Below are 19997 nucleotides of genomic sequence, written 5' to 3' on the forward strand. Positions count from 1 at the left end.
GGGTGAACCTAGAACCTACTATTCAGAGTAAAATAAGTCAGAAAGAGAAAGACAAATATCATATACTGACGCATATACATGGATCTAGAAAGCTGGTCCTGGTGAGCCTGTTTGCAGGGAGCAATGGAGACACAGATGTAGAGAACAGACTTGCGTGCACAGTGGGGGAGACGAGAGTGGGGGAGATGAGAGTGGGGGAGACGAGAGAGTAGCAGGCAAACATGCGCATTCAGTTCAGTTCAGTTCAGGCACTCAGTCATGTGCGACTCTCTGTGACCCCATGAACCGCAGCATGCCAGGCCTCCCTGTCCATCACCAACTCCCGGAGTACACTCAAACCCATGTCCATCAAGTCGGTGATGCCATCCAGCCATCTCATCCTCTGTGGTCCCCTTCTCCTCCTGCCCCCAATCCCTCCCAGCATCAGGGTCTTTTCCAATGAGTCAACTCTTTGCATAAGGTGGCCAAAGTATTGGAGCTTCAGCTTCAACATCAGTCCTTCCAATGAACACCCAGGACTGATCTCCTTTAAGATGGACTGGTTGGATCTCCTTGCAGTCCAAGGGACTCACAAGAGTCTTCTCCAGCACCACAGTTCAAAAGCATCAATTCTTTGGCGCTCAGCTTTCTTCACAGTCCAACTCTCACATCCATACATGACCACTGGAAAAACCATAGCCTTGACTAGAAGGACCTTTGTTGACAAAGTAATGTCTCTGCTTTTTAATATGCTATCTAAGTTGGTCATAACTTTCCTTCAAAGGAGTAAGTGTCTTTCAATTTCATGGCTACAATCACCATCTGCAGTGATTTTGGAGCCCAAAATAATAGTCTGCCACTGTTTCCACTGTTTCCACTCTTTCCCCATCTATTTGCCATGAAGTGATGGGACCAGATACCATGATCTTCGTTTTCTGAATGTTGAGCTTTAAGCCAACTTTTTCACTCTCCACTTTCACTTTCATCAAGAGGCTCTTCAGTTCCTCTTCACTTTCTGCCATAAGGGTGGTGTCATCTGCATGTCTGAGGTTATTGATATTTCTCCCAGCAGTCTTGATTCTAGCTTGTGCTTCTTCCAGCCCAGCGTTTCTCATGATGTACTCTGCATAGAAGTTAAATAAGCAGGGTGACAATATACAGCCTTGATGAACTCCTTTTCCTATTTGGAACCAGTCTGTTGACATATGTATTACCATATGTAAAATAGATAGCCGGTGGGAATCTGCTGTATGACACAGGGAGCTCAACCCTGTGCTCTGTGACAACCTAGAGGGGTGAGACAGGGTGGGAGATGGGATGGAAGGTCAAGGGAGGGACATCTGTCCACCTGAGATTTACTCATGCTGATGTATAGCAGAAGCCAACACAATATTGTAAAGCAATTGTTCTCCAATTAAAAATTAAAAAAATTTTTAAATCCTATGATATGCCAGGTATGCCAGGTGCTATGCTGGAGTCAAAGGAAATGATGACGAACATAATATCAGAGAATGTTGCTGCACACTGCCAAGAAGCCCCAGGGAGGAAGGACCTGCCGCCCCAGCTGCTGGGGTGCTAGGAGCAGGGGTCCCTTCACAAGTCATGTCAGCACAGAGCTGCCAGGCACCAGGTCCCACCTTTCCCAGGGTGGCCACCATGCAATGACCGATCGAAGCCAAAGGGTGAAGACTTGGCCATCTCTACCCAAATCAGGACACCTCTGGAGGGCCACTCCAGCCCCACAGCTCCCAGAAGTGTCAGACAAGATCAAAGTTTGATTCTCCTTCTTCCCATACCTGCTGCTAACACCTCCTTCTACAGGGTTGGCCCCAAAGAGCCCTCCTTAATAGAGATCCTGCCAGCTAACCCCCATCTCAGAGTCTGCTGCCTGGCAGACCCAACCTGCAACAGAAACAACCTCCAGTCTCTCAGGAAACAACCTGGAGGAAGAGATGATGGGGTGGTTTTATGAGGACCATTGAGAAAAGCAAGTGGGAGGCGTGTGAAAGCTCTTCAGCGGTCCAAAACCAGCCTTGAAGGCGTGCGTTTCTTTCTTTTTCTTAATGGCTTGAAGTGAGTTGAGCTGCAATGTGAAAACCTTTCTCATTTCCTAGAAAGAAAGCCTCCCAGTTCCCCTCCACTTTGCCATCTTCAAAGGCTCACTTCTCTGTCCTCAAAGGCTCAGTCTCAGTAGCCTGCAAGGGGTGACCCCCCACCCCGAGACAGGTGTGACATCACCCAGAGGGGCACTTCCGGTACTCCAAGGAAATTTCTTGGCTCATGTCTGCCAAGTGCCTGTCATTAGTGAAGCCCAATTTCAGAAGCTACAAAAAGAAGAGGGCCGCTTGACCCCATGCCCAGCTGCCAACTTTCCAAGTTCCCCAGTGCTACAACCGACTCTGCAGAAGCAGAATCTTTGGCTCCAAACCACTAATGAACTCCTTCTAGCTCCAGGTTTAATTAGTTTTCATTGCAATATTAATGATCCTAACAAACCATTTCAACTTTCCTGTTGCACAGCTGGAATTCTTTTATTTGGCATTTGGTCTCTTTATAAGAAAATCCCTCACGCATCCTCCTCCCGGCCGGCCCCATCAAAAGGGAATAAGATCACATTCTTACTTTCCTTATCACTTTGGCCAACCCAGGGACAGTAGCTTTAATAATTTTGAAACTGGGAGCTTTAAACACATCACAAACTGCCATACAAATAACGTATAATATAACTCCAGGATTTTAATTACAGTGACTAATATATGTACCAATCTTAAAATCTCTATAGTACCATTAGGTCACACGCATGGACATTACTGGGAGGTTTAAATTTTGCACAAGGTATATCATTAGTTGATCCAGGACCGTCCAGATCTAGAGCTCTCGCCCGGGACTCAGAGCTCATTTGTTGGGCACTTTGAACTACGCAGCCAGAAGCAGCACTGTTTTCATTAGCGACTATGAAAAATGATTAAACATTGCTACCAGTTCATAGTGGTTTGTGTTGAAGGTCGGCTTGCTGCATGGCTGAACAACTAAGCATTTGCTACTGGATTCCAATGGTTCTTTATTTTCTCTGCCTTTCCAAAGAAGAGAGAAGCAACAGTAAACCAACGCATGATAGAACTGTTTTCTGCCTGCTCCCAGAATTGCTCCAGCCCAGCCTTAATGGAATTTGATCTGGATTTATATGAGAACGTGCTGGATTTTTGCTACAGTGTTCTTCTAGCCAGAGATTTGGATTTGGGTGGACCTGCTGGATGATGACTGATAGAAACTGAATGGAGACTCCCAGTGGGCCTCTCCAAAGAAAGGCTAGCAGCCTGTGCTTTAAGTTCAAGGACATGCGGTGAACTCAGATTCAGCTCAGCCAGCATCAGCCACCCAGGAACTATGCTATGTGGGACAGCAGTGCTGAGCTTGTGGTGAGGGTCCAAGGTCAGGGATATAGTCAGTGTAAGTTGGTCCCAGTGGACTCCAGGGAGGGAATAAAGAACAGGGAGGTAAATTGGCCAGAAATATGGAGCATAAGTAAGTGGAATTTATTCCAAGTACACAAAGGTTTATTTAACATTCAAAAATTGGGAGAATGGCATTAAAACATGTATAATATCGTATAAGAAACAAATCACCAGTCCAGGTTCAATGCAGGATACAGGAAGCTTGGGGCTGGTGCACTGGGATGACTGAGAGGGATGGGATGGGGAGGGAGGAGGGAGGGGGGTTCAGGATGGGGAGCACGTGTACACCCGTGGCAGATGCATGTTGATGTATGGCAAAACCCATACAATATTGTAAAGTAAAAAAAAACAATAATAAAAAAATTAATCAATATAATTCACCATATCAATAGGCTAAAGAAGAAAAATCATATGATCATACTAATTGACACAGGAAAAAATTTGACAAGATATAACACCTATGTATGACAATTAGAAAAAGAAAACTCTCCAGTAAGCTAGGAATAGGGGGTTTCCCGGGTGGCTCAGTGGTAAAGAATCTGCCTGCCAGTGCAGGAGGCACAAGAGACATGTGTCTGATCCCTGGGTCAGAAAGATCCCCTAGACAAGGAAACGGCAATCCACTCCAGTACTCTTGCCTGGGGAATCCCACGGACAGAGGAGCCTGGCAGCTTACAGTCCATGGAATCACAAAGAGTCAGAGACACTGAGCTATTGAGCATGCGTGCACACAATAGGAATAGAAAGGAACCACTTGATACAATAAAGAACATTTACAAAAGCCTACTCAATGGTGAAAAGTCAAACAAGGAAAGGATACCTGCTCTGACCACTCCTCTTCAACATAATTGAAGTGCTAGCCACTACAATAAGGTAAGAAGAAGAAATGGCTTACAGACTGAAAATGAAGAAATAGAGCTGTTCTTATTTGCAGACCGTTTGGTTGTTTGCACAGAAAATCCTAAGAAATTCACATACACAAAAAATTAGAATAAATGAGTTCAGCAAGATTGCAAAATATAAGATCAACACACAAAAGTAAATTGCATTTCTACATATACAAATGAACACCTTGAAACCAAAATTTAAAACACAATACCATTGGTTATTGCTCCAAAGTAAATGAAATACTTAGGTATAAATTTTACAAAACATGTATAGGATCCGTATGCCAAAATTATTAAATGCTGAGAAAAGAAATCAAAGATCTAAATAAGAGTAACATATTATGTTTAGGGGTTGGAAGCCTCAACACAGCAACCTGGATTCTAGCCTCAGCTGGATCCCTCTTGGTTGGACCCAGCGCCTGGTCTCCCTCTCCCTGTGTGCCCGCATGCTAAGTTGCTTGGTCCTGTCCAACTCTTTGCAACCCAAGGGACTGTAGCCCGCCTGGCTCCTCTGTCCATGGGACTCTCCAGGCAAGAATATTGGAGTGAGTTGCCATGCCCTTCTCCACTCTCCATGCCTGATCCTTATTTCTTTACTTTGGTACCAATGTGGTAAAGGGGACTTACCTACTAAGAAGCATTGGAGGATGTGGCAGGCTTCCCTGCCCAAGGCATTCAGTCAGCCCAAGGGAAACCTTTGCTAGGGATTTTAGGGTAAGTGGTTCCAGTAGAGACCAGGTTAAAGGGCTGATGTAAGTAGTTGTATTGGGGAGAGATCCCAGGAATGTGAAGTGTAGGATCAGGGAAGAGGGCAGAGAAAACATAAGAGGTAACTCAAGGATGCATTACGGGTTACCCACTGCTAAGGAGGACTGGTTCTCCACCTGACCAGAAACTTTCGAAGAACTTTTTGAAATGCCTTTCAGAATTGTCCTCCTGGGACTCAGGTGGAGAATAGCTCATCTTTTGGCTGTCCCCCTCCACAGGTCGGGGATGGTCCCAGGTACACAGACTCCTACACTTTGGGGCCACACCTGTGTGAGTGCTCAGTGGATCCCCATGGGTGTTGCCACATGCGCTGGTCCCAGGAAGTCTGAGACGGAAGTGAGAGGCGTGTGTGTGGAGTCCGGAAGGGATGGGGGTAGTTCCTGTAGAGCATATTTGTCACCCGTGGAGGTGGCAGTAACTAGAATGAGAATTGTGGACAGATTGGTGTGGTGCTCAAAAGGTGTCCAGCAGCGTGGAAGGTGGGGGCTGGAAGTTATCGATAGCCAAGGCCTCTGGAGGGCAGCCACTGGCGCACCTGGGTCTCTGGCTGGTGAAGCACCTCCTGTCCTCTGAGCGCACCCACACTGCCCTTATCTTGGGGCAGCATGATGGCTCATCTTATCTGACACCCCCCAGGCTGTCAACTCCATGACAGAAAGAGCTCCCGCTTAGACTAAAACACATAGTCATCCTCTGCGCTCTGCATGGAGTCACTCACAAAAGCTTCACAGCTGAGAAAGCAAGGCCCAGAGAAGTGCAGTGATCTGCCCAAGGTCACACAGGCAGTTCAGTCCCCAGCACTGGCTCCAGAGCTTGGGCTTTGGACCATGGCCTTTCTCTTCCTGGGGGAGTGCAGTCCGAGGATGCTGTGTCCACTGCAAGGCTCCGCAAGAGGCTCGGGACAGTGTGGCATGGTTGTGGGAAATTCAAGGTGCCAGAGGAGCAGGGAGGAGGACAGTGGGGGTCATGGGGAGGTTAAGGACAGGGAGGGGAGGAGGGAACAGATAAAGAGAAGAGGGAGAGTAAAGAGGAGAGTGATGCGGAGAAAGGAGAGATACTGAGGGCGAGGAGGCGGGGAGGGGCCGGCAGCTTGAGCCCGGCTCCTGGGCACTAGATCACAGCGCGGGAAGAGGAGCGGTGATCCCTGAGGCTGCCGTGTGGGCGGGGCTGATGCGGAGGGGCTCCGGTCCAGGCTCCAGCGGGGGTGAGAAATCATCAACACATGTGGCTGGGAATGTGACAAAACCAGAGCTTCCCTGGCGTCGGCTGCTGTGTGAAGTGGGCCTGGAGCAGGCAGCCTGGGGCAGCGAGGGTGCTCAGAAAACTGCTGCAGGCACCCCGGGGAGCAAAGGTGTGGCCGGGCCAGGGCGCGCAAGGTCAAGACCCCGCAGGACTAGGAGCCAGGGAGAGGAGGGAGCAGGCAGTGGAAGGTCCAGGCTTCTGCACACAGTGGGTGGGCTTCCCAACCCCAAATCCAAACGGCCATTTACTGGATGCCTACTATGCGCCAGGCCCTGGGCCAGGCCCTTGAGATAGAATCTAGGCTTGTAATCACAACCGTGTTTCCAGATGGGTTTGTCCCTCCTCATTTTACCCAGGAGGAAGCCTTGAGAAGTTCCCGTGGGTGGTAAGCAATGGCAGGGCCAGACCCAAGGGGTCTGTGGGACTCCAGAGTCCGTGTTCTTTCCATGCACCATGAAATTACACTCAGGTCATTTCACTCAGCAAAGAGCATGAAACCGTGACAGCTGACCAGGCTCTGTGAGTGTCACAGTGGCCGAGAGCCAAGCTACAAATCACGCCACGTCACCACAAAAGCCAAAATAACCAGCGCCTATGTGTGGTCTGCTTACTCCAGCTGTCTTAGCTCAACCGGATCTATTGACGATTCACTAATCCAGCCAATAGCTGAGTGCTGACCCACGCACTCAGCTGAGCCGGAGACAACACGAATCTGTTTCTGAGCCCTCGGCTTTGCCGGGGAGAGTCTATCATTAAAGTCTCCTTCAGAAGCAGCGGGATTTACCTGGCCTGGCCACAGGGGAGCCCTGGACAGCAGAGCCAAAGACACCCCAAAAGGTGTCTGTAAAAAGCCCCTTTTCTCAGGGTTCCTCGTTTGACCCACCTGTCGATGGCCATCTCAGTAAATTTCATTCGTGACAATGAGCTGTAGTGGCTGAATGCTGGCCCCTAAAAGATACGTCTGTGTCTTAATCCCGAAACCTATGAATGTGGCCTTCTTTAGAAAAATGTTCCTACAGGTGGAATTAAGGATTTTGTGCTAAGTAGCAAGTTCGGTAGCCCCTAAATTCAATGACAAATGCCCTTTATAAGAGAAATAGACATTTGAGCCAGAGAGAGGGGGGCAATGCAACCACATGGGTTGAAGAGATGTGTCCACAAACCAAGGAATGAGTGGGGCACTAGAAGCTAGAAGAGACGAGGAAGAGCCCTCCCCTAGAGCCTTCAGATAGAGCTACCCTGCCGACCCCTTGATTTCAGACTTCTGACCTCCAGAACTGTGAGACAATGACTGTCTGTTGTTTAGGCCACCCTGTACGTGGTCACTTGTTTGGGCAGCCGCAGGAAAGTAGCCTCTGACTGTCCAGTGTGCGTTACTGTTTGCAGGAAAATCTGTGATCTCATCCTTCAGGCCCATGAGCCCGCCGGGTCCTGCTCTGCCCTTGGCTGGAAAGGGAATCCCGAGGTTGCATCTGCCTCTTGGGTGTGGAGCTCTGGGCTGGAGCAGGATGAGAAATGGGCCTATTTATAAACGAACAGAGCCAGAGGGCGGGAGCCGGGTCAGCCGAGGGCTTCACCAAGGTCACAGACCCAGTCCCTTGGGATGGGGGCATTGCAGAGAAGGGCCAGGCTCCAGAGGAAGCAGGGGGCGGGAGTGCTCAGGCCTCTCTGAGCGGTGGGGCCGTGGTCCATTTCTGAACAGCCTAACAGGAATGTCCAGCTGGCTTCCAAGTCAGATCTGGTGTCTCGGGCGAAGGGCAGGCCCAGCTGGGTGGGAGTGGATTCTTTCCCACTGCCTCATTGCCGCTCCGAGAAAGGAAGTGTGAGCGCCCGGGGCAGGCGCCCTGCACGCAGCCCATGACTGTGGGCGGCTGTGTCCTCCACGCTCCTGCGGCTCAAAGAGGATGCTGCTATGGTGAGTAAGCCTCCGTGCTCCCCTCGCTTCTCGCTGTAAAGAGCACTCTCTCAGCAGGGCCAGGCTGGAGGGACTTAACCGGGTGATACTTCAGCCCCAGGCTGTCTCTTGGAGGGCAGAAAGCTGGGCAGTAGTACCAAGGATGTGGGTGGATAGGGACTCTGCCGATTAGTGGCTGAGTGGGACCAGGGTCTACTTCCAGCGTGACTGGTGCCGGGCAGAGTTGTCCAGAGGAAGTCAGAGCACACAGGCTGCCGTACCCGGCCCCTCCCACAGGCCTGGGCCTGGGGGATGCTCAGCTCCACAGCACCAGGAGTCTTAAAAGCCAGCAGAAGGCTTTCCTTTACAGCAGGAACAGCTTCTGATCCAGCTAGGATGCCTACCTCAGTCACATCTGTGACCATATCATGTCTCTTGAGTCTTGTATGTCTTTAAGCACTTCTCCCTATAAGAGTAAATTTCTGAGTAGCTATCGCAGGAAGAAGAATGGGGCAAGATTTTTCACCTGCTTGTGTTCTGAGCCACAAGCTTCAGGAAGCATTGAATCTCAGCTGCATCTTCTTCTTGCTGTGTTATTCTGGACAAGTCACTTAACCTCTCTGAGCCTCATCTCCTAGTCTGTAATGTGGAGATAGCCCAGTTTATTTTGCTAAACTGCTGGGGAGGTTAGACGAGACAGTATGTGTGACGCTCCCATCTCCATCCACAGAGCCTGGGCTCATTTCCCAGGACTTTGGACATCTTTTCTGTTTAACCTTTCCCGTCGAGAAAGTTTGTTGGAGCTTCAGAGTCCCATCCACTCCAGCTGGGCACCTGGTCACATGGAGTGATCAGCACAGCCCCATGCTGTCATGGGGACATTCATGCAGCCCACGAGGGACTTACAGGGCTCAGGTACCTGCAGCCTACAGACTCCTCCTCTACCCTCCTCCCCTGACTCTGGACTCTGGCCTCTGGCCCAGCTGCTCATGGTCAGAACATTCAGATTCCAAGCCTGAAACCAAACCTGTATCCTTTTCATTCACTTGTCAAGCCCTGTCTTTCCTGCAGAAGCCTGCCTGTGACCTTCTCAGGGTTAAGCTTATACTAAAGTAGAAACAGAACCAGCATGCGGTAGGGATTGTCTGTGGAGAAGGACTTACTGCCTCCACTATGGAGGCAAGGGGGGCTGGTCCCCGCTGCTGATGGGACCTTGGACAAGTCACTTTTTCCTTTCAGTTTCCTCATCTTTAAAACAGGTATGTGCTGTGCTTAGTCACTCAGTTGTGTCCGACTCTGCAAAGCCGTGGACTCTAGCCTGCCAGGCTCCTCTACCATGGGGATTCTCCAGGCAAGAATACTGGAGTGGGTTACCATGCCCTCCTCCAGGGGATCTTCCCAACCCAGGGATCGAACCCAGGTCTCCCGCATTGCAGGAGGATTCTTTACTGTCTGAGCTACCAGGGAAGCCCTAAAATGGGTATAATTTTATCTAAGTCTCAGAATGACTGTAGGTTGATCGTCAACCACCTGGCCTTGCCCCTGTCATGTATGAGATGCTCCCCCTCCTCTTGTCCTGAGCCCCAATTTGCATGAGTACAGCAGTTGGCTCAGTCCCCAGATACAGAAGCAGGCTGGCTCAGGGAGGGCCCAGGACTCAGGAGACCCAAGGAATAATAAGGGGCATGATCTCCCCGTCCTGGGAGCTGACAGTCTTTGCAGAGGCTCACCAGAGGGGTCTTGCCCCCAGGAGGGGGATTACTAGGGTGAATACTCAGGCCCACAGCAGGAAATGGGGATGAGTCAACTCAGGACCCCTGAGAGGAGCCTTCTCGGACTTCATATCCATTCCCAGGAAACCCGCACACCATTCTTTTGTGTTAATCACATCTGCAAAGCCGTGGACAACATGGCAACAGCACCCTTAGGAAACTCACTTGAGCCTCTTGGCTGCTCTGCCCACAAGGGGAGGTCAAGGGTGCTGCAGGAGGTGTGTCCCCCAGACTGCAGTGAGAGGGCAGGGAAGACCTGCTTGAGGGTCTCCTCGGGAAAGGCCCGGAGCTGAGGGTGGTCACTGGATCCACCAGCGCTGTTGAAACCTGTAGCATCTGATGGAGCGGATGCTGGGCTCAGACAGCAGGAGACCCTCGGGGCAGACAGCCGGCACCTGCCGTGCTGAGCATCAGCCCCTTCTCTCCCGCCCTCTGGTAGGGACGGATCGGTAGATGGGTTCTGTGGGGCTGTCTCCAACCGTGACTGGGCCCGGAAAGTACAGACAGGAGAGAGCCGTTGTCATCAGACAAAGAGGCCATTAAAACCAAACGTTTAAAATATGACTCCATGTATATAAAAAGATATTCAGGCAAATTAAATGCATTTAGGCCAAATGCCTGGGACAGAATCCCAGCTCCACCACCTGGAAGCCCTGTGACCTGGGGCTAAGAGCTGGTCTTCCTTAAGCCCTGGTTTCCTGGCTTCTGTGGACTGAATGGTGGCTCTCAAAAGATATGTCAACATCCTAACACCACAACTTGTGAATGTGACCTTATTTAGGAGGAATCTCTGCAGATATAATGAAGTTAAGAATCTAGAGATTAAGAGATCATCTTAATTACCCAGGGGAGCCCTAAATCCAGTGACAAAGTCTCTGACAAGTCTCCTTTTAGAAGCACTCAGAGGAGACAGACAGACAGACAGAAAAGAGAAGGTCATATGCAGACAGAAGCAGAGATTGAAGGGATGCGGCCACAAACCCAGAAACACCTGGAGCCGCCAGAGGCTGGTCAGGCACTTGAAGGCAGCTCAGCCCTGCCAACACCTTGAGCCCAGATTTCTGTCCTCCAGAACTGTGAGCGAATAAATATCTATTAACCCTCCCTCACCACCAGCTTGTTACAGTGACCACAGGAAGTATTCTTCAAAGAAAGAAGGTAAAGATCTGACAAGAGAGGATCAATATAGATCATGTGCATTTTTACATACAATAGAATTGTATGCAGTCATGCAAAGAAGCTGTGGACAGTCATTAAGGATGAAGCTGGTGTTGGGAATATCAAGCCGGAAAAACAGAGTACCAGAATACTAATTTGTAAATGTTTAGGAATCGAATTTTGTTTTTAAAAGTATGCCAAAACAGGAAAAATAACGTTGATCATCTCCAGGCCATGTTATACAATTTCCTTTATTTTCTTCTTTGCTATTTTCTGTATTTTCCAAATTTCTTCTCAGTGAGTGCATGCAGGATGCTGTGTTGAATCACTTCAGTCGTATCTGACTCTTTGCCACCCTGTGAACTGTAGCCTGCCAGGCTCCTCTGTCCATGGGATTCTCCAGACAAGAATACTGGAGTGGGTTGCCATTCCCTTCTCCAGGGGATCTTCCCAACCCAGGGTTGGAACCCACATCCCTTAAGTCTCCTGCCTTGAAAAGTAGCTTCTTTACCATTAAAGAAGCCACCCAGGAAGCCACCCGGGAAGCCCCTCAGTGAATATAACTTTTACTGTCAGAATATAAAGAGCCATTCTAAAATTTTCTTCCACAAATGTGACTTAGCTGTGCAAGAGCCCCCGAAGGCCCACTTTCTTTCCATCTATAATCTCATGAGAACCTTACAACAGCCCCACCATAAACTCACCTGTGATTCCATTCTGTAGGTGAGAAAACTATGCTTCAAGAGGTAAATAGTGAGTGCAGAGCCAGCCTATGGCCAGAGTTGGGAAAGGAACACAGTCGCCCTGTCTTCTGAGCCTTGTGTGAGAAGCCACACTCCCCTACCCCATCGAGACAGCCACTGCTCTGCCCTCACCTCCCTCTCAAGGCCACAGCCAGGATCTGGCCTGTCCTTCAAGTCAGAATGACTGATCAGAGTCTCAAGTGCCCTCCAGGCAGAGATAAATAACAGAGAGCTAGATCCCGGGATTCCGGTTTTGTATTTTTAAATGGAAGGAGAGATAAATCATTTCTGCTAACTGTTTTTACCTGGCTGCAGGAAATGATGCATCGCCATCTTTTAAAAGAAAATTAAGCCTTTAATTCCATGGCACATGTAATAAAATGATACTTCAGCTCTCTGCCTTGAATATATGGCCCGTCGTGTCCTAATTTACTATTTCAATGCTGCCTGAAATGTTCTGAAGTTATTAATGTGGCAATATATTCAAGCACCAAACCTGGCCTTCAAATGCTGTTCAAGCGTTCAATTAACACAATGGATGGCCAGGCGGGAGCCAAAGGGGTCACATCGAGAGGGAGGCCATGCGGGTGGGGTGCACGGTCGACCCTGCTGTAGAGGCCACTGTGAGCCGGAGCGGGAGGCCATGCAGGTGGGGTGCACGACCGACCCTGCTGTAGAGGGCTACTGTGAGCCGGAGCCCCATTTTCTTCCTCTTGGGGGTGGAGATTGTGATGCCTCACTCACAGGGCAAAGTGCCAGGTACAGATCTGTGCCTGGGTCCCCAGTGCCCCCAATGCCACTCTCTTTATTCTGATTCTCTCGTGGCCCACAGGAGAGCTGTGGTGCTTCCACACACACACCAATGCTTAGCATGTGTGCACAAGCTCACACATGGGGCACTTCATCCCAAGACTCTGAGCAGGCACATCCCATTGCTCTTAGAAGAACAGGCCTTTATGACCAGGGAACTGCCCAATGATCCATGCAAAGATATACTGGGGGGAAGTTTCAATGGAAGATAAAGGGCAGGGGCCTGGGGGCTGCAAGGCCCGTGCTCTTCACCTTGTGCGCCTCCCTCCTCTCCTGTGAGTGTGTGGTGCTGACTGGAGAGCACGTGCTAACGTCAGCTGCCCTCACAAGCCCTGCCCACTGGCACATGGCAGAGCCACTGCACGCGAGCATCCGGATGGGACCGCTTGAATGAGAGCGCCCTTGTTCCACAGAAACTCCCAAATGGGCTCAAAAGACACTGCTGGGGTCTCTGGGGTCAGGGACTTCAGGTCTTTCAGTGGGGCCCTCAGCAGGAGCACCGGGTCCCCTGGGAGGTTCAGTGCAGCCCCACGTCCTCTCCAGGGTAAATCTCATCTGTTTCAGAGACAGAGTTGGGACAGTTCATTTAGCTTTTAGCAAACTCACAAGGGGAATAATCGCAATCCTATGTCTAGAGGTGAAGATATACATGAAATTCTCCAGTGTGGACCAGATCCCTCGGCAGTGGGCAAAAACCAAGCCCCCTCTGATACTCAGAGCTGGGGGCCTGAGGGAGAGCTGACAGCGATGGCTGAGACTAATTCTCTGGAGGAATCATGGTGATACTCAGAGCTGGGGCCTGAGGGAGAGATGACAGCGATGGCTGAGACTAATTCTCTAGAGGAATCAGGGTGCTACTCAGAGCTGGGGGCCTGAGGGAGAGCTGACAGCGATGGCTGAGACTAATTCTCTGGAGGAACCAGGGCGCTGGGGCAACCAGACAAGTGAGCTGAGCAAGTTATTTAGACAACAGCAGCGCCTCTCTTGGGCTTCCCTGGCGGCTCGGACAGTAAAGAATCCACCTGCAAGGAGGGAGACCTGGGTTCCATCCTTGGGTTGGGAAGATCCCCTGGAGGAGGCCATGGCAACCCACTCCAGTATTCTTGTCTGGAGAATCCCCATGGACAGAGGAGCCTGGGAGGCTACAGTCCATGGGGTCGCAGAGTTGGATACAACTGAACGACTAAGAACGACATAGCACAGCACCTCTGTCTTGTAAGATTGCTGTGATTATGAAAATGAATCAACAATGCGATCAGTCACACAGACGTGCTCCTGTTAGCGGCGGAAACCAGCCCACTGCAGGTGGCTCCCTAAAACTTAAGCTGCTCCATTTGTGGCAGACAGTGGGAGTGAGCACTCGACGCCGGGAGTCCTGCTGGGGTCTCCTCTTCCTCATCACTCATATTCCAGTGCCCAGAGCCAAATTCTACCCCAAATAACCTCCCCACTCTCCTCTCCTCTCTGACCTTCCAGGCCACTTACTCCCCTCTGAACACCTACGAAGTCCTTCGACTGGCCCTGCCCCCATCTCATCCCGCAACATTCCATTTTCCATGCTGCAGTCAGAGAAATCTTTTTTACATTTATTTTCTCATTGAAGGATAGTTGATGTATATTGTACAAGTTAAAGGTGTCCAATAAAGTAACTCACAATTTTGAAGGCTACACTCTATTTATAGCTACTGTAAAATGCTGGCTCCATTGCCCGTGTTGCACAGTGCACCCTGTAGCTTATTTTATACCTCAGTCTGTACCTGTTAATCCTCTGCCCTCCATCGCCCCTCCTCCCCTCCCTCTCCCCACTGTAGCCGCTAGTCTATTCTCTATGCCTGTGAGGCTCCTTTTTTTGTTCTATTCACCAGTTTATTGTATTTTCTATGTTCTACATGTCAGTGGTACCGTACAGCGTTTGTCTCTTTCTGTCTGGCGCACCTCACTCAGCATAATGCCCTCCAAGTCCGTTCATGCTGCTGCAAATGGCGACATTTCGCTTTTTATTGCTGAGTAGTTTTCCGTTGTGTGTAAGCATGTGTGTGTATGCATACATATGCCACTTCTTTATCCATTCATCTGTTGATGGACACTTACCTTGCTTCCATATCTTAGCAATTGTACATAATGCTGCCATTAAAGCGTCTTCAAATGTTTATCAGATCCTATTGGCCCTGTGGCTAAACCCACCATTGGCTTCCTATAATACTGGATAAAATGCAAACTCCATGTCTCTGGCCAGCAAGGCTCCACATGGCCTGGTCCTGTCTGCTCTCTACTCTCATCTAGACATCCCCACCCTCAAGCCCCAAGTGTAAGTTCCATGAAAGCAGAGATCCTGTCTTGTTCACAGCTGCATCCCATTGCCGGGCCCATGGTGTTTACAGAACAAATGCTTCTAGAATAAATGAAGGATTCAAAGCCAGGATTCAAACCACCTATAGTGTGCGGTACCACCCGACGGGGAAACAGACACTAATAAAAATGAACCCCTTCATTTAAGCAAATTTCAATCCCTCCTCCTAAACTGGGAGCCTGTGGAGCCCAGAAGGCTGGAGAAAAAGTTTGAACACACCCAGCCTGCATCTTCAAGGGGCCAAGACAGCCTTGGGAGAAAGTGACCCTACAGGGACCGCTGTACTCAGCTGCACAGGCTGAGGGTGGCCCAAATCCAGGGATGGCATGGACACAGAGCGACGCTCCCAGGGTTCTCAGCTGGACCAGCGCAGCAGTCCCGGGCCCCTAACCTGCCGCATGAGGACTGAGCCCCCGTTGAGTCCCTCCCTCAGCCCTGCCCCTCTAACTTCAGTTGGTCTCCTCCTTAAGAATTCGCAGACCAGTAAACCCGAGGGCAATACAAGTGGTGTCCCTGGGTGAAAAGGGAGGGTGGAATGTCAGGTGTGCATCTCCTGTCTCTGCTGCATCCTGTCTGTGTGTCCTTGAACTCATTATTTTTTGGAGCTTCAAGCTCCCAGAACACAGAGATGCTTAAAACAATTTGTCTGAGCTGAACCAGATACCTGCATGACATGGCTGATGGAGAGATGGCAAAGCCTGTATCGTGTGGCAGAGTCTAGTTCCACCAGTGTGAGGACCTTCAACAGAAAGCACTTTCTTGTTTTCCTTTATTCGCTATAGCAGCGAGCATAAGGTTACCATGACTCTTTCCCACACATGAGGTCACTGTGGCTCAGAGGCTCAGTGGTTGCCCAATTGCGCACACTGCTGGTGATGAGCCAGTGACTTACCCTGGCCCTAAAGATGGGCCCGACAGCTCCTGTGAGGCTGCCGCGTTCCCAAGGCTGTTGGGCACAGGAACCCAAGACTCTGGTCTTGAGGACTCAGCTTGCTGCCATGCTCAAGTCTGCAGGTCCAGGCGCTCTGCCCCCATCCGACTTCCCCTGCCTTCTAGTCGGCCCTATGGGGTCTCTCCCTGGGTCTACAATTTAAGGGGAGGAGGGGAGGACTTCTGAAAACAAAATCCCTGCCCCCCGTAACTGAGTTTAACTGAGAAGTTCCAGTCTGCAAACCTTGGACACACTGCTGACAGTCCCGATGACAGCCCAGCTGGGAGGGCAGCTATATTTAGCCACATGCTTGACCTACCATGTTATCGGGAGCAGAACCAAAATGTTGGGGAGGGAGGTAGCAGAAAACGCCTCCACCCCGTACCGCCCCAGCCGCGCAGCCTTAATGATCTGCTCAGCAAAGTTTCCGCTTTCTGAACACATGTTTTCCCCAATGTTGGGGACATTTGTGACTTGCCCAGTGCTTTGGGCCTGAAGGTAGAGGCCAAAAGCAATCAGCTCCATTTGTAGCAGGAGGAATTTCTGCACCAGGTAGTTAAGAAGCATGTTGGTTGTGGGTTACAAAGCCAAGCTTTCCTCCTGCATCCCTGGGTGCCTGCAACGATAGGAGGGAGTCCATGCCGACAGTGCTTGGGCACCGGGAAGGGGACTGAACCGTCAGCAGGTGAATCTTCATCCCAGATAATCATGCTCCCCGCCTCGTGGAGCTTCTGAAAAGAGCGAATGAAGCATAAGGTGAAAAGCACACAGCACAGCAAGCACCGTGCCTCCCTCTCCTCTTCCCTTGATCCTCACAACCCAACAAGCTGAGATTTAGCCGATGTATCCCCATTCTACAGACAAAGAAACTGAACGCAACACTCAGAGAAGGTGATTTGCCTAAATGCTCAGCGGGGGACTCAGCGATAGATGTGTTGCAGACACATGGATATTTCCCATCTCTAAATTTGACCTGCGTGTTCAATGGCCCAAGGAAATCAAGGTTGGGGGCAGGTGTGATGGTGCTAATTTCCCAGAAGCAGTCTTACCTCTGCTCTTTGAAGTGTCACAGAATTGGCTGGAAGCTGCTCCTGTCGGCAGCGCTGCGCGAGGCTGCTGAAAGTGCTTTTAGCACCTGATTAAAAAGGAGCCTTATTTTCCTGAGCAATTACCAGGCTCGGCTCTCATGATCTCATCCCAAAGACAAGGAAGAAAAATGATGGAAGGCTGGCCTCGAGACACTCACCCCACAGAACACTAAATGGCCTGGCCTCACCCATGTGTGGGGTATGCCAGGCACAGCATAGGCAGCAACGTCCAGAGCTGCAGGGCAGCAAGCAGGGCTCGCCACAGGGGTGGGCTCTGTCCTTTCCAGCTCCAGTGGAGACACTGCACTGGCCTGCATCCAGCTGTGACCTGACTCCTGGGGGATCTGGGAATGAAGCAGAAAGAAGAAAGGAACTAGCCTTTCTTGAAGTTCTCCTGTGGGAAGGTTATCCCTTTTATATCCCCAAACAGCTGTTCCTGGGAGCCTTCTAGTCTTGAGATATTTATTATAGAAAGCAGAGACGTAGGAGGTGACTTCGTGCCCAAAAGCACACAGCCAATAGTTTAGAGAAAAAATGGATTCAAACCCATGCAGAGCTCTAAACAGCCCCTTGCATTATACCGTGCTGTCCCGTAGCATCCCTGGGCCGCCTTAAAGAGGAGCCTGGGCCCTGCGCTCACCTAGGCTTTCGCCCTCTGGTCCCAGTGTGGGTAACAGCGAGGGCGCCTCGCCCCGTGCGTGGCTGAGAACTCCTGCCCCATTTGTCCTGTAATCGTGTCACCCCAAGGGCACTGTACCCCTGGTCTAAGTTGTAACCAAGGCTGTCTCTTACACCCATAGTAGCAAGGAGCCATAAAAAGCAAATGCCCTTTGCTGCCAGAGATGTGGTCACACAGGCAGGCTTACTCATCACTGGTAGCAGTGGAAAGCCATTTGGCAAGATGTATGCGTACAGGGCTTGATAATGTGAATCTCTTCAATCCAATAATCACACATCTGCAAATACATCTTGAGACAATAAATCCAAATAAAAAATCTTACCTATAAACATCTTCATTGTAGCATTTCCTAAGGAGCCAAATACACTGAAATTCCAGGATTTGGAATATTAAGCCATTTAAAATAATATTTTAATTGCAAATTTTATTTTAAAATAATATTTGGATTGCAAGGACTACATTGTCAAAATGGCCATGCAACCCAAAGCAATCTATAGGTTTTATGTAATCTCTATCAGATTACCCATGACATCTTTCACAGAACTGGAATAAATAACTCTAAAAATTATATGGAGTCACAAAAGATCCCGAATTGCCCAAGCAATCCTGAGGAAAATGAACAAAACCAGAGACATAATCTTCCGAGACTTCAGAAAATACCGCAAAGCTGTAGTGATCAGAACAACGTGCTATTGACACAGGAACAGGCGTATGGCTCAAGGGAACAGAATAGAGAGCCCAAAAGAAACCCACACACCTACGGCCAACTAATCTTCAACAGAGGAGGCCAGAATGGAAAACGGAGAAAAGACAGTATCTTCACCAAGTGCTGCGGGCAGGCTGGAGAGCTACATGTGAATCGGCGAAGCTAGAAAACATACCCACCACACACAGAAATAAGCTCCAAATGGCTCAACTCCAGTATAAGACAGGACGCCATAGAACTCCTAGGAGAGAACACAGGCAAACGTTCTCTGACGTAAATAATAGCGATGCTTTCTTAGGTCAGTCTCCCAAAGCATTAGAAACAAAAAGCAAAAACAAACAAGTGGGACCTAATCAAACATAAACTTTTGTACAGTAAAGGAAACCATAAAGAAGATGAAAAAACAATCTATGGACTGAGAGAAAATATTCACAAATGATGTGACTGAACAAATATACAAACAGCTCATACAACTCAAATAAAAAAAATAAAAATAAAAAATCAAATTGAAAAAAAGGGCAGAAGACTTTAATAGACATTTTTCCACAGAAGACGTACAGATGGCAAGCATGAAAAGATGTTCAACATTGCTGATTATTAGAGAAATGCAAATCAAAACCACAGTGAGGTGTCACCTCGCACAGCAGTCAGAGTGGCCCTCATTGAAAAGTCCACAGGCAGTGAACACTGGGCAGGAGGTGCTGACGAGGGAGCCCTCCAGCACCGCTGGCGGGAAGGTAGGTTGGTGCAGCCACTGTGGAAACAGTATGGAAGTTCCTTAAAAAACTGGATCCAGCAATCCCACTTCTGGGCATACATCTGGGAAAAAACACTCTAATTTGAAAAGATACATGCACCCCAATTGTACGGGCAGCACGATTTACAATAGCCAAGAAACAGAAGCAGCCTAAATGCCCATCAACAGATGAATGGATAAAGAAGATGTGGTCCATACATTCAATGGAATCCTACTCAGCCATAAGAAAAGAATGAAATAATGCCATTCCAGCAACGTGGACAGACCTAGAGATTATCATGTTAAGTAAGTCAAACAAAGACATGTATCAAATGATACCACTTATAGTTGGAATCTGAAATGTGATACAAGTGGTCTTATTTTCAAAACAGACTCACAGACATAGAAAACAAACTGTGGTTACCAGAGGGAGAAGGGGAGGACGGGTAAACTAGGAGTTTGGGATTAGCTGATACAAACTACTATTTATAAAATATAATACGCAAGCAACAAGGGCCTACCATGCAACACAGGTAACTATATTCAGTGTCTTGCAATAACATAAATCAAATATAATATGAGAAAGGACTATAATCTGTGTATAACATAATCTCTTTGCTGTACACCAGAATCTAGCACTATATTGTGAATCAACTATACTTCAGCAAAAAATGTTTCAGAAGAATTCATAATATGGAAATAAATGCTTTTGTTACAAAGTTTAATGGCAAAAGAAAGTTAAGAAGTTGTCCAGATGGTATGATCACAGCTATGTCCAAAAAAAAAGTGAATGAATAAA

The 19997-nt window shown here is 49.1% G+C and overlaps 1 protein-coding gene across 5 annotated transcripts in view; it reads left to right on the top strand.

The window, feature by feature from the left end:
- Positions 1 to 8126: 8126 nt before the first annotated feature.
- C28H10orf71 (chromosome 28 C10orf71 homolog) overlaps positions 8127 to 19997 on the top strand; it is a 51410-nt gene continuing 39539 nt past the window's right edge. For all 5 annotated transcript variants that reach the window (XM_027530709.1, XM_027530706.1, XM_027530713.1 and 2 more), the window contains exon 1: positions 8127 to 8246. The gene's annotated coding sequence lies outside the window, so the exon portion shown is untranslated. The remainder of the gene's footprint in view (positions 8247 to 19997) is intronic.

This window comes from Bos indicus x Bos taurus, chromosome 28 (assembly GCF_003369695.1).
Source record: "Bos indicus x Bos taurus breed Angus x Brahman F1 hybrid chromosome 28, Bos_hybrid_MaternalHap_v2.0, whole genome shotgun sequence".
NCBI classification, from domain to species: domain Eukaryota; kingdom Metazoa; phylum Chordata; class Mammalia; order Artiodactyla; family Bovidae; genus Bos; species Bos indicus x Bos taurus.